Consider the following 12716-nt stretch of genomic DNA (forward strand, 5'->3'; position numbering starts at 1 on the left):
CGGTTCATTGACTTTGTTCTTCACAAGAATGTTGTTCCCTTTGGGCACAAGGCCGAACGTCGCAAAGGATTCATCCAAGCATTTGATTAGTATCAGTATGGCTTCTGGGTTGATCTTTCTGACATCATTTGGGGACACGTGTGCAAATTCTGCCCAGAAGCAGTTACTCTTCAAGCCCTAAAGAACACGAGTTGGCCTCTCCCTGTTGCTAACCTACTCACACTCTTTCTCCATCAATTTCAGGGCTTTGAGATTGACCCCAATAAGGATTCTAACGCCACCTTTTCGATGTTCGGCCAGCGGGAATGGCAGTGCAGTCTTTCTCGAATTCCACCACAGGGCGATACCCCAGCTGATACGGAGGATGTTCACATGCATAACCCTCCACCTTCTACCCCTCCAGTGCCTCTCCAAAAGGAGCCTATGTTCATGACCAGAGAGCAGTACTAGGAATTTTTGGATAGTCAGATGCATGTCCACCAGACTCTCCAAGCCTACTAACAACTACTAATAGGATTTCGATCTGATTTCGACCGACATTGTGAGCATGTACAAACTTTGTAGACAAATTTTTACGCTCACCAGGATCAGATGAACACATTCTATATCGATTTCACTGCCTACCAGACACAATCTCGTTAGGATGTCTACAAGACTCAGACATTGCTCCAAGCTCTTCTTTGTCATTTTCTTTTACCACCCCCTGATGCCTCCGGCCCATGAGCCCTACACCTTCTATCTTGTCTATTTGTAGTTAAGTATGGATTTGTGGTGCTTATATGGACATGTTGTGCATAACACAATCTGGTGATAGTTCTTTTTTTGCATTTATTTCAATTTTTCTTTACTATACTTAATTGTTTGCTTACCATTGAGAACAATGTCATTTTAGTTGGGGGGAGTGCATATTTATGAGGGAGGGGGGGGGGGGGGGGGGGTTCACCTGATTCAGACATGAGAATTATCAGCACTCTGCACACGTGGAATTTTGCACCACAAATACTATTTTTCTTGACATCTTAGAATATTGTTCGATATACTATTAGTGTGCATAATGAACTTAATGTGAGTGTGTGTGTGTGTGTGTGTTGGGGAGGGGGAGGGGGGCAAGAGTCTATTTGATTGGTAGTGATACTTTTTTTTTTTTTTTTTTCTTTTCAAAAAGTGAATAGTTTGGGTTCGTAATCTTTTTAATTCAAGATATTAAGCCCGTTAGAGTGTCTTCACATTCAGTGCCTTAAAATTATCTAATTTGAGAGTCATTGGCCTAACACTTACTACATGGGTTAATAAGAAAACTTAACAGTCCTGGACATTGCATGGTCACACAAAAAATGAAAAGAAGAAGATGACTAGTTTGAGTTTGTAGTCTTGTTAACTCGAGTTATTAAGCTCGTTGGGGTGTCTTCACACCAAGTGCCCTAAAGGCATCTAGTTTGGGAGTCATTGACCCAACACTTACTACATGAGTTAACTAGAAAGCTTAAGAAATCTAGACATTGTGAAGCCTAATAATAACTAAAATTCCTTTTTATAACTTTGAAGGTGGTATTGTGTTATGTGGCTTTGAGAATACTTAATTGGGTACTTTATGGTAATTCACTGATTATTGAGCTTCACATTACACACGAGGTGCGAATATTACTTTCAATCTAAATACCTTTTGATGATTCACATGCTCATATTAATTGATCTATGCATATTGCTGAATAATCCATGAGATGATGTGGAAAGTCTTTCACTGATTTGTATGAGATATTAGGGAATGTAGCACGATCAAGTATTTAAATGTTGGGTATGAGGTGTACTGTTTATTGAATGCTTATGGGTATTATTTCTAGAAACCCTCACAAGACTAAAATCGTCCATTTGGTGGTAATTTTGTGATTTAAAGACTTGTTGCACATGCTAAATACAATCGTATTTCCCACAAAAGAGGATGTAGATAGATTTTGTTTTGTTCTGTTTATCTTACATTGTTTCCTTGCTCAAGGACTAACAAGTTGTAAGTTGAGGGGTGTGATTGAAGCCGAAATGTACACCATTGAGGTCGTTAATTGAGATGCCTCAACCTATTTCTTGATATAACTTGGTATACTTCACAAATATTTGATCTAAATCAAGTTAGTTGCTCCAAAAGTGCAAAACGAGCTAGAAAGCAAAGTTTTTAAGCAAAGTAAACATTTTTGTATGTGTGGCCAACATTTTCCACATGTGCACTTGCCTTGATTTGCGTGCGTGACTTTCTGAACCTGTTTCTTGTGCCTCTAAAGAATAAAAGAAAGGAGAAAAAGTTGGAGAAGGGTTCGAATATTTTCTAAAGAAAGAGGGAGGCCAGGGTTTTCAAATAGAAAGCATGGAACTTCAAGGTTGTCTTCCATGGTGGCTTCATCCTCTACCTCTTACCATTTCTCTATGAGTGGCTAGTTCTCGCTTTTCTAAGGTTTGGATGAAATCCTAGCCATGTAAATAGAGTTTTAACTAGGCTTTGATTGTTTGAACGATTTGCGTGAGTGAACAACCAGATCTGACTCCAAATCCTTGCAAATATGCGATTCACACCTCCACCGCTACAAATCCAGTTGTAGAAATGAGCAAAATGAGGTCGAAGATGACTCCGAAGAAGATTTGGTTTGAGAGAACAATGGCGAAAATGATGTAGCGAAGGAGGAGGAGGTGGCAGCGACAGAGAAGATTGGCGAGCATCGAAATATGGTGACCTGATAACAATGTTTATAGAACTAATCTGTGATTGGGGTTTGCAGTAATGGTGGTGAGAAAAGTACCAGTGTTGAAACGAAGAGAGATTAGAGAGAGAGAGAGAGTTTGTAAGTTGTGCGCTAGAGAGAGAGTGTGTGAGTGAGCGAGTGAGAGACTACCACCGATGAGCCTTCTCTAGTGGTACAAAACCCTAACCGTAGACGACAGAAGAGAGTAAAGAGATTAGGGTTTAGGATGGAGGTAGACGACACGATGTTAGGGTTAGGGTTTTTTTAGGAAAAGAATGAGGCTACTGCGAGATGAGAGAAGAAAGAGAAGAGAGAGGGAGGGCGATGGTGGTTGCGGCTGCGGCAGCGGCGGCAATGGTGGTTGCCAGTGGCGGAGGAGGATGCGACGATGTCAGCATGGGAGGCGAATGTGTGTGTGTGTGTGTGTGTGAGAGAGAGAGAGAGAGAGAGAGAGAGAGAGAGAGAGAAAATGAGTGAGTGAGTGACTGTTAGGGTTTAGATCGTATATATGATATATATATATATATAAGGAATGATAGTTTAGTCATTTTGCTTGAGCTTATCCTTTTGGATAAAGTATTTGAACTCTTGGACCTTTGGCCGAACAAAATTGAAAATTGAATTTATGGACTAAGTGCCCAATAAAAAAAGGCAAATTACCAGTAATGAAACAAAAACAACGACCTATTAAGCATGAAGTCATGACAAATCTTTCTGATGTAAACAAAGACTCATTTTCAATCTCATCTTGAATTTAAGCGATTGTGATTATTGGTTATCAAATGTATTTAATTATGTAACCATTGAATGCATATGCATTGTTTAATATTGGAAAGTGTGTAAAAAGTCTTGAAAATATGTAAAAATGTTAAAAAGTGTATTGATTTCTATGAAAGTGTAATGAATTGAGTAAAAAATATATTGTACTATTCAATTTTTTTTTTTGTCTTTTACTTGTGTCCAAAGGACACTTGTTAGAAAGACCTTTTCATTCAATAGTATTCTTAACAAGTGTCTTTGTGGCATAAGAAAAAATATAAGACATTTTTATCAATGTCAAATTATTTTTTATTAATTCCTTTTTTTACTTCTTCTTTTGTTTTGGTTTTTTCCTTCTTTTGTTTTTGTCTCGGTCTTCTCTTCAACTCAATTGTCGTTCTTTCTTCATCTTCTTCTACTTTAATTTTTTATCTTCTTATTTTTATTTTTAATTTGATGGTGTTTTTTGTTCTTAACTTTGCTTTAGATACTAGTGATGGTTATAAATATTTCAAAATTAAAGTTATTTGCATAGTTATAAATAAATTTTATTCCAACGGCTTCACAAAGCAAATTGCAAGTTTACCTATTTCTATACACACTTTCCACAACAAATATTATCAAAATGGAAGACAATTTTTTCACAAGTTACTTATACAAGTACGTTAAGAATGACAATGCCAAAATTTTTTATATTGATTCCATCCTAAATGTGTTTTATTTTATGAACAAACATAAAACACAATTTTAATTAGATGTTTAACTTTAGTAGATAGATTTTGATATGGTGTAGACGTCCCCGAACGCCCCGGGAGGAACGAGCTCCCGTTCTGTTCATACTGGGGTCACTACAGCTCAGGACTCTCAAATTTGTCACGGTTCTAAGTCTGAACCAAAGAGTCCAAATCCGGCAAATCGTTTTGAGAAACAGATTTTTGAAAAGAAGTGCCAAACATTGACTGCTTTGCCAGATACAGAGTCGCCACCTAAATGTTTTATTTTGGGAAATTTAGGAAACCCTGACTCGGTGCCAAAGGCCACGTGTCCGTCATCACCAAAGTTGCCTCGGCTCGGGAACTTGGGTACGATTGGGGAAGGTCACTTCGTGAGCACCCCCGCTCGCCCGGTCAAAGACCGGCCTCTACTAACCATGATATCTATTTTTGAAAACTTTGTGTGTTCTTATTCCGGTTATTAGCCTAGGTTACTATGTGATGCACACAGCATATAAGTATAGACTGAGTTGCCTGAATTGGAACAAAACATTTCATGTTTGTTTATTTGAAAGATGGTTTGCCACTCGCAAGTAGGCTTAAAATGCAGATTTTGCCACCCTCGGGTGGGCTTAGAAAAGATGGTTTTGCCACTATCTAGTGGGCTTAAAACTAACAGTTGATGATTTATTCCAATTCAAGTAACCCAACATTCACCCACAGGCATTCAGGCAGTTATATCACATAAGCATTTAGCCTCATGGTAAGCATGCTATTCATGGCAGTCACTCACACGCATGCAAGGATGCTAAAGCATAGAACTTACCGAGTACTCCAAGCCAAAATAGAAACTACATTAGAAATCATGCATGATCCTAAGTATACAAAAATGCCTAATGCAACACATGCAAAATGCAACTATAGCAGGCTCGGCTATTTTAAACATGGCATATGAGGTGCTACAATTATCATGTATTCAACTTAGAATTGAAAGTACAATGCAGTTAGTATGATGCGCCGAGCCCGGTGCATGCAATACAGATGAATGATGCAAACATGCTGTCATACTGTATGCTAGTTTAAACATGCCCTAATCTAACCATCATAAGCAGGTAAATAAAAGGGAGAAAGACGTGGGGTTGGAAGACATACAACACACACACGCACACTTATTACAGTTGTGCCCTCGCGCAGAGGGTCCGAATAAATATACAGTCCCAAATAAAAGAATATTACAGTCCAAATAATACAGTCCGAATAATATACAAATTCCTAATTAATTAACAAATTAACTAAGAAAACTGTAAAACTGGCATGCAAGGCAGGGACTGCCTTGCTTCTGATGAATGATGCATGTCTGGGCTACCTTGCGCGGAAATCCACCGGGATGCCCCAATTAGCCTCTGTTTAGCAGTTATTCTTGGAAAGCGTGTCGAGCTTCGAAAAGTTGCTGATTCTTCATTTTGCTGCAACAGAGAGCAGGAAAGGGGCATAGCAATGTATTTTCACAGATATATGCATGCCTCGATCCTCGTGCCACCAATCACGCATACCGAGGCATGATGGCAGAGGGATCGAAATGTGCAACTCAATATAGAATGAATGCACGTGTAAACACAACAAGAACCTAACTCCATCATGGGTAATCCGGAGCGTCGGTGACTGGGGAATTGAGACACATTTCGTCACTCGGAGTACGAAACGTACCTCGTTTCCCGTGCCCGGGCTAACTCCTATACCGGACACAATGCAATATGCATGACATGCATGAATGCAACTAAGATGCAGTCTAGCATGCTCAATGCTATGAAAATGAGATGTCTCGAAATACGTGCACACGGGCACGCAAACCGAGGAAATGACAGAATGCGATCTAAATGACATGGAAATGTGATATGGCTTACACTAACATGAGAGAGCCTCAGCCACACTCACATAAGAGGCCGGCGAATGAAAATGAAGTGCCTCGAAATACGTGCACACGGGTACGCAAACCGAGGCAATGGCATATGCAATGCAAATGCATGGAAATGGCATATAGAATGCAACATGGACTTATACTAACATGAGAGAGCCTCAGCTACACTCACATAAGAAGCCGATGGATGAAAATGAAGTGTCTCGAAACGCGTGCACATGGGCACGCAAACCGAGACAATGGCATATGCAATGCAATGGCATGGAAATGGCATATAGAATGCAACACGGACTTATACTAACATGAGAGAGCCTCAGCTACACTCACATAAGAGGCCAATGAATGAAAATGAAGTGCTTCGAAATGCGTGCACACGGGCACGCAAACCGAGGCAACGGCATATGCAATGCAAATGGCATGAAAATGGCATATAGAATGCAACATGGACTTATACTAACATGAGAGAGCCTCAGCTACACTCACATAAGAGGCCAATGAATGAAAATGAAGTGCCTCGAAATGCGTGCACACGGGCACGCAAACCGAGGCAATGGTATGTGCAATGCAAATGGCATGAAAATGGCATATAGAATGCAACATGGACTTATACTAACATGAGAGAGCCTCAGCTACACTCACATAAGAGGCCATCGAATGAAAATGAAGTGCCTCGAAATCCGTGCACACGGGCACGCAAACCGAGGCAATGGTATGTGCAATGCAAATGGCATGAAAATGGCATATAGAATGCAACATGGACTTATACTAACATGAGAGAGCCTCAGCTACACTCACATAAGAGGCCAATGAATGAAAATGAAGTGCCTCGAAATGCGTGCACACGGGAACGCAAACCGAGGCAATGGTATGTGCAGTGCAAATGGCATATAGAATGCAACATGGACTTATACTAACATGAGAGAGCCTCTGCTACACTCACATAAGAGGCCAGCGAATGAAAATGAAGTGCCTCGAAATGCGTGCACACGGGCACGCAAACCGAGGCAATGGTATGTGCAATGCAAATGCATGAAAAATGACATATAGAATGCAACATGGACTTATACTAACATGAGAGAGCCTCAGCTACACTCACATAAGAGGCCAGCGATTGAAAATGAAGTGCCTCGAAATGCGTGCACACGGGAACGCAAACCGAGGCAATGGTATGTGCAGTGCAAATGGCATAAAAATGGCATATAGAATGCAACATGGACTTATACTAACATGAGAGAGCCTCTGCTACACTCACATAAGAGGCCAGCGAATGAAAATGAAGTGCCTCGAAATGCGTGCACACGGGCACGCAAACCGAGGCAATGGTATGTGCAATGCAAATGCATGAAAAATGACATATAGAATGCAACATGGACTTATACTAACATGAGAGAGCCTCAGCTACACTCACATAAGAGGCCAGCGAATGAAAATGAAGTGCCTCGAAATGCGTGCACACGGGCACGCAAACCGAGGCAATGGTATGTGCAATGCAAATGCATGAAAAATGACATGCAAACATGTTAATGGATTTTCAGCAATGAAATGTGGGGGAAAACAGCCCCGAAAAGAGGCGAAAACACACCCGATGCATGGAATAGTTCCGAAACATGAATTTTGGGACCCGAAATGGCCTATAGCTATACCAAACATACAAAATTGGCACATGCAATGAATAGAAAGAAGCAAGGCAGCCCCTAAATATGCACTTTTCCAGTTTATAGCATGGCCAAACAGCAAACCAAAACAGGGCAAAACTAGCATGCAAGAAATGGCCCTAAACATGAGATTAAGAAGCAACTCACATCTGCTGTCCTCAAACAGGTTAGGGCCCTTCAACAAAGTTGAAGAGGGGCCCAAAATATGATGTTTTCCAGAACTATAAAAACCCCAAAAACAAACACAGGTATGGCTGCACTCCCATGCAAGAAAAAGGGCCAAAAGGTGGCCAAAGAGGCAAGTGGTATATGCAAAGTCCAAACTGAAAAATTCCCTTCTACAACATTGAAGAGGGACCAAAAATATGACTATTTACAGAACTGTAAAAACTCTAAAACAGTATAAAAACATGCTAAAAATGCAATGCAAAAATGAGGCTCAAAAGAGGCTATAACACAAAGTGTGCAAAATATTCATCAAACAGCCAAAGACCCTTAATGAAACATGTTAAGAAGGTCAAAATAAGACTATTTCTAGGCCTGTAAAAAGACCAAAAACAGAAGCATGATAGGCTGCCAAAGCATGCAAGAAAATGGCATTCAAGGAGGATATTGAAGCAAGTGCAATATGAGGGGCTCAAACAGGGTTGAGCCCTTAATGAAACAAGAAAATGAGCTCAAAAAAATGACCTTTTCAGTTTTGGTCGGAGCTCAAATCAATAAGCATGTATGGTTAAGAAATGTTGCAAGAAATGGACCAAAAAGGGGGAAATGCTACTCACCCTTGAAGACCAATGCTTTTGTTGCTTCTTGGACCAACTTTGATGATTCTAAGCTGCTGGAATTCCTCCCCTTGCTGCTGGAATGGAGTGGTGGTGGTGGTGCTTGGTGGTGATGAAGGAATGAGGTGGAACTTAGGAGTTTTTCAAGGAAAATAAGAGAGATGGATGGAGATATGGATGCTTATGCTTGAAGCAATTTTTCCAACCTCTAACCCCAATGTTTGCAGCTGGTTATATGGACAAAAAGGAGGGAGCAAAGGGAGGGAAAGAGTGGGAAAAAGGACCAAGTTCCTTTTCCCAAAAGATATTTCCCCCGGATACAGATATTTTGGGGGAAAAAAGTGCATAGCTGTAAAGTGCGCACAGTGAGGAACAAGGCCGGCCGCTTTTTGGAGCTTCAGGTGGCCGGCCGGCCACCCCCCATGGCCGGCCGGCCAAGGGTCAAAAAGGTCAAGTTGAATTAGTGGCCGACCATATGATATTGGTGGCCTCCCAGGTCCCCTCATCACAACCCTGTGGTTCAAAATTGAAAACTGTAAAACAGGAGAGAGAATAGGCCAATTTTAGGAGGGGTTCAAAAGGGTCAAGCAACATTAGTGGCCGACCACCAACTTTTAGGGTCCTCCCATGTGTGTACATCACAAATATGTGGTCAAAAGTTCAAGAAAATGGCCCAAGGGTGTTCAACATTGGCTCGGAAGGAGGGGTTCAAAAGGGTCAAGCAACATTAGTGGCCGACCACCAACTTTTAGGGTCCTCCCATGTGTGTACATCACAAATATGTGGTTAAAAGTTCAAGAAAATGGCCCAAGGGTGTTCAACATTGGCTCGGAAGTGAGAAAAACGGGCGCCGGAGGGCGTATAACTTGGTTGCTGCAACAATTGCTGGCCTCCCACCCTCCTACGGCATTCCTAGTGATGAAACAGAGGTACCTGCCAAAAATGAACGAAAATCGATGCAAAATGAAAGCTCGGGGGCCAAAACACGCAGTTCGGGGTCCCGGAAATGGGCTGTTAAGCACCGAAAGTGGCATTCCGCCACGAAGTGGGTCTTTCAGACCTCAGTGTCCCTTGAAAGGGAGAAAATAAGATGTATGCCAAAATTTAGAGCAAACGGAGATGGTTAAGCGGTCCCGAACCGAGGCACACGGCCTGACGGTCCCGAAAACCGGAAACCGGGCTCCGAAATGGACAAAATGGCCTGTGGCCACAAAATGTAGCCCACGGCCACTGAGAGATGGTCTACAGGACCTCTCCCTCCCCTCGGGAAAAGAAACAGAGAAAACCGAGTCTGGTTCGCAAACCGAGGCAAGGCACAGAAGAGGGTTCGGAATTCCGGAGGCAGGGCTCACGGCCGTGACTCTGAGACTTCTGAACGAGCACATTATGCAACGTCACCGAGCGCTCAATCGGTGATGTCTGAGTCTTAAGGTCGGTCAAAAATGGGGTGTCTACATATGGATGCACCACAACGTATCTTATTGTATTTTGATTATATTTTTGCATATAAAGAACATGGATAAACCCTAGAAACCTACCAAGAAACCTACCAAGAAGATATCTTCTTGGTAGGTTTCTAGGGTTTATCCTTGTTATTTATCCGTTGGTTTTTCTCTATTCTTGTAACCTTCTTTGGCAAGAGGTCCCTTTATGATTCTTGTGCTTCTAATCTAGCTCTGGGAGATTTGGGTTTTGCTGTTCTGTTTCTTTAGGGTAAGGGTTCCTCAGGTTTCTGTTTACGGTATGGATTGTTTTAACCTATTAGAGGGTTCTGGGGAGTGTAAGGATGTCTCTGATCTTTGTTTGGTACAGAAAATCCTAGCTCCAAAAGCTTTAAATCGATTCGAAGTGTCTAATATTCTACTCGGGGCTTGGCGGACTAGGGCCGAGGTGTGCATTTTGCCTTGGAGTGACAACATTTTTCTTTTCCAATTTTCTGATGAAGAGGATCGTCGAAAGGTTCTTTCTGAAGCACCTTGGCTGATAATGGGATACCTTCTGGTTCTTCAACCTCTTCAGATGGGCTTAGCAACTGGTGAAATGGAGTTTCGATGGTGCCCTTTCTAGATTCAGGTCCATGGGTTACCTATGGATAAGTTAACCAAAGCTCATGGAGAAATTATTGGGAACCGTATTGGTAGGTTGGTGCGAGTTGAGGCACATATGAAGGGACTTCTGTTATACCAGAACTTTCTCCGGATTAAGGTGGAGGTGGATATCACTAAGTGTAGCTTGCTTTTTGTGCTCATTTCAGATACGATAGCCCTATAGGTCGGACTCCTGTGGTTTTGAATCTGTTTTCACAAGTGCAATGTGAAATAGATAAACACAAATGAGTCCAAATCTGGCAAATCTTTTGAAAAATCGATTTTGAATAAAAAATGTCAAAAATGGACTGCTTTGTTACATTATAGAGTCGCAACCTAAATATTTTTGGAAAAATTTAAGAAACCCGTGACTCGTACCAAAGGCCATGTGTCTGTTATCACCAAAGTATCTCGACTCGGGAACTTAGGTATGAGAGGGAAAGGTCATGAATTGAGTACCCCACTCACCTGATCAAAGATTGGCTTCTACTAATCATGTGATTTTTATGTACAGTATATGCTCTTGTTCTAGTTATTATGCTATCTTTACTATGTGATGCACAAGGTATAGACTTGTTTGCTGAATTTGGAACATTTTGATTTTATGTTTGGTTTGAAAGAGTTTGTGAATGCACCATTTGAAAAAGTGGGCTCATATATACATTAATCAAATCATCTCAATTTAAGCAATTAACCTTCATCTACAAGCATTAAAACATGTATATCACTTAAGCACTTAGCCTCATGGTATTTGTGCTTGATATGGCAACAGTCGCACGCATGCAATATGTAACATGTTAAAGCAATGAGTGCTCACCTAGTACTCAGAGGTGAGCCAAAAGAAGAAAAAATAATTAGAATAATGTATGGTCCTAAATGTGTAACATGACTAGTGCAACACATACAAAATGTAACTAATAGATTCGATTTACTTAGCATGGCATATGTCTCAACTCAAAGCATACGATAGCACATGTATTCAATTAAGTGGGAAATAATAACGAGGCTAGAATGATGAATCGAACCTAATGCATACAAAAATGGATACAAGTCATGGTAATGACATGAAAATATAATACATGATGCTACCATTATAAGCGGGGAAATAAAAAGGAGAAATAAATGGGGGTTGGAAGACATAAACACATTTTTACATATTTGCCCTCGCACAAGAGGGTCCAAATGAATGTCCTACTTAATTAATTATTACAACACCGAAATTTAACTAGCTATTCTAACTAATTATTACAAATTGAACGAATCTACTTAATTACAACACAAACTAAGTAATTAGCTACTACAAATTCAAAGGATTACAATATGCTAATTAATTTAATCCAAGAGCAATTCACACGTGCAACCGAAAAGAAAACATCCGCCTGGAAACGCCTCTGTTTTGCTATTTGAAGTGTTCTGTTCGCAGTCAAAAAATAAATCTATTTTTGCCCCAGCTTCTGCTTTGTTTTGCCATAAAAATGGCACTGCTTGGTCACAATGAGGTAGTTGGCTGGCCAAGAAAAGTGGTCAGCTAGATGATAGGGTGGCCGGCCAGCCACTATTTTTTGCTACTACCCTACTACAACAGAATGGAAATAGAGCAAAAATAGAATGTTTCCAGGGGATGTTTATCCTCTCAGCCTCTCCCTATCATGAAATTGATCAAGGGAGGAGTAGAATCGGACAACAAATCATCAATGATTGCAAGGTTGTTGCATGATGATCTATGGATCGATGGGACAAAAGCTCAATGAATGATAATGAAAGACCAACAAAACCTCCTCTCCATCATGGAATTGATCATGGGAAGTTGTAGAACTTGAATCTTGAACCCTTACCATCACTTAAGAGTATGAAATGATAAATGATTCAAGACTCAATGGGTTCAATTAACGTTCGATTGAACCCAAACCATTTTATTATCTTATACCATTTTAGTCCCATTGATTTCTTTTTTAATTACCTTTCCATTATTTAGTCATTTTAGTCTAAAAATGAGAATTAAGTCCACTAAAAGAAGAGAACTGTAAAACAAGAAGTTGTTTTTGACATGAGAATACCTTGGTAATGAACATC

This window comes from Camellia sinensis, chromosome 8 (assembly GCF_055761805.1).
Source record: "Camellia sinensis isolate YWXY chromosome 8, ASM5576180v1, whole genome shotgun sequence".
Taxonomy (NCBI): domain Eukaryota; kingdom Viridiplantae; phylum Streptophyta; class Magnoliopsida; order Ericales; family Theaceae; genus Camellia; species Camellia sinensis.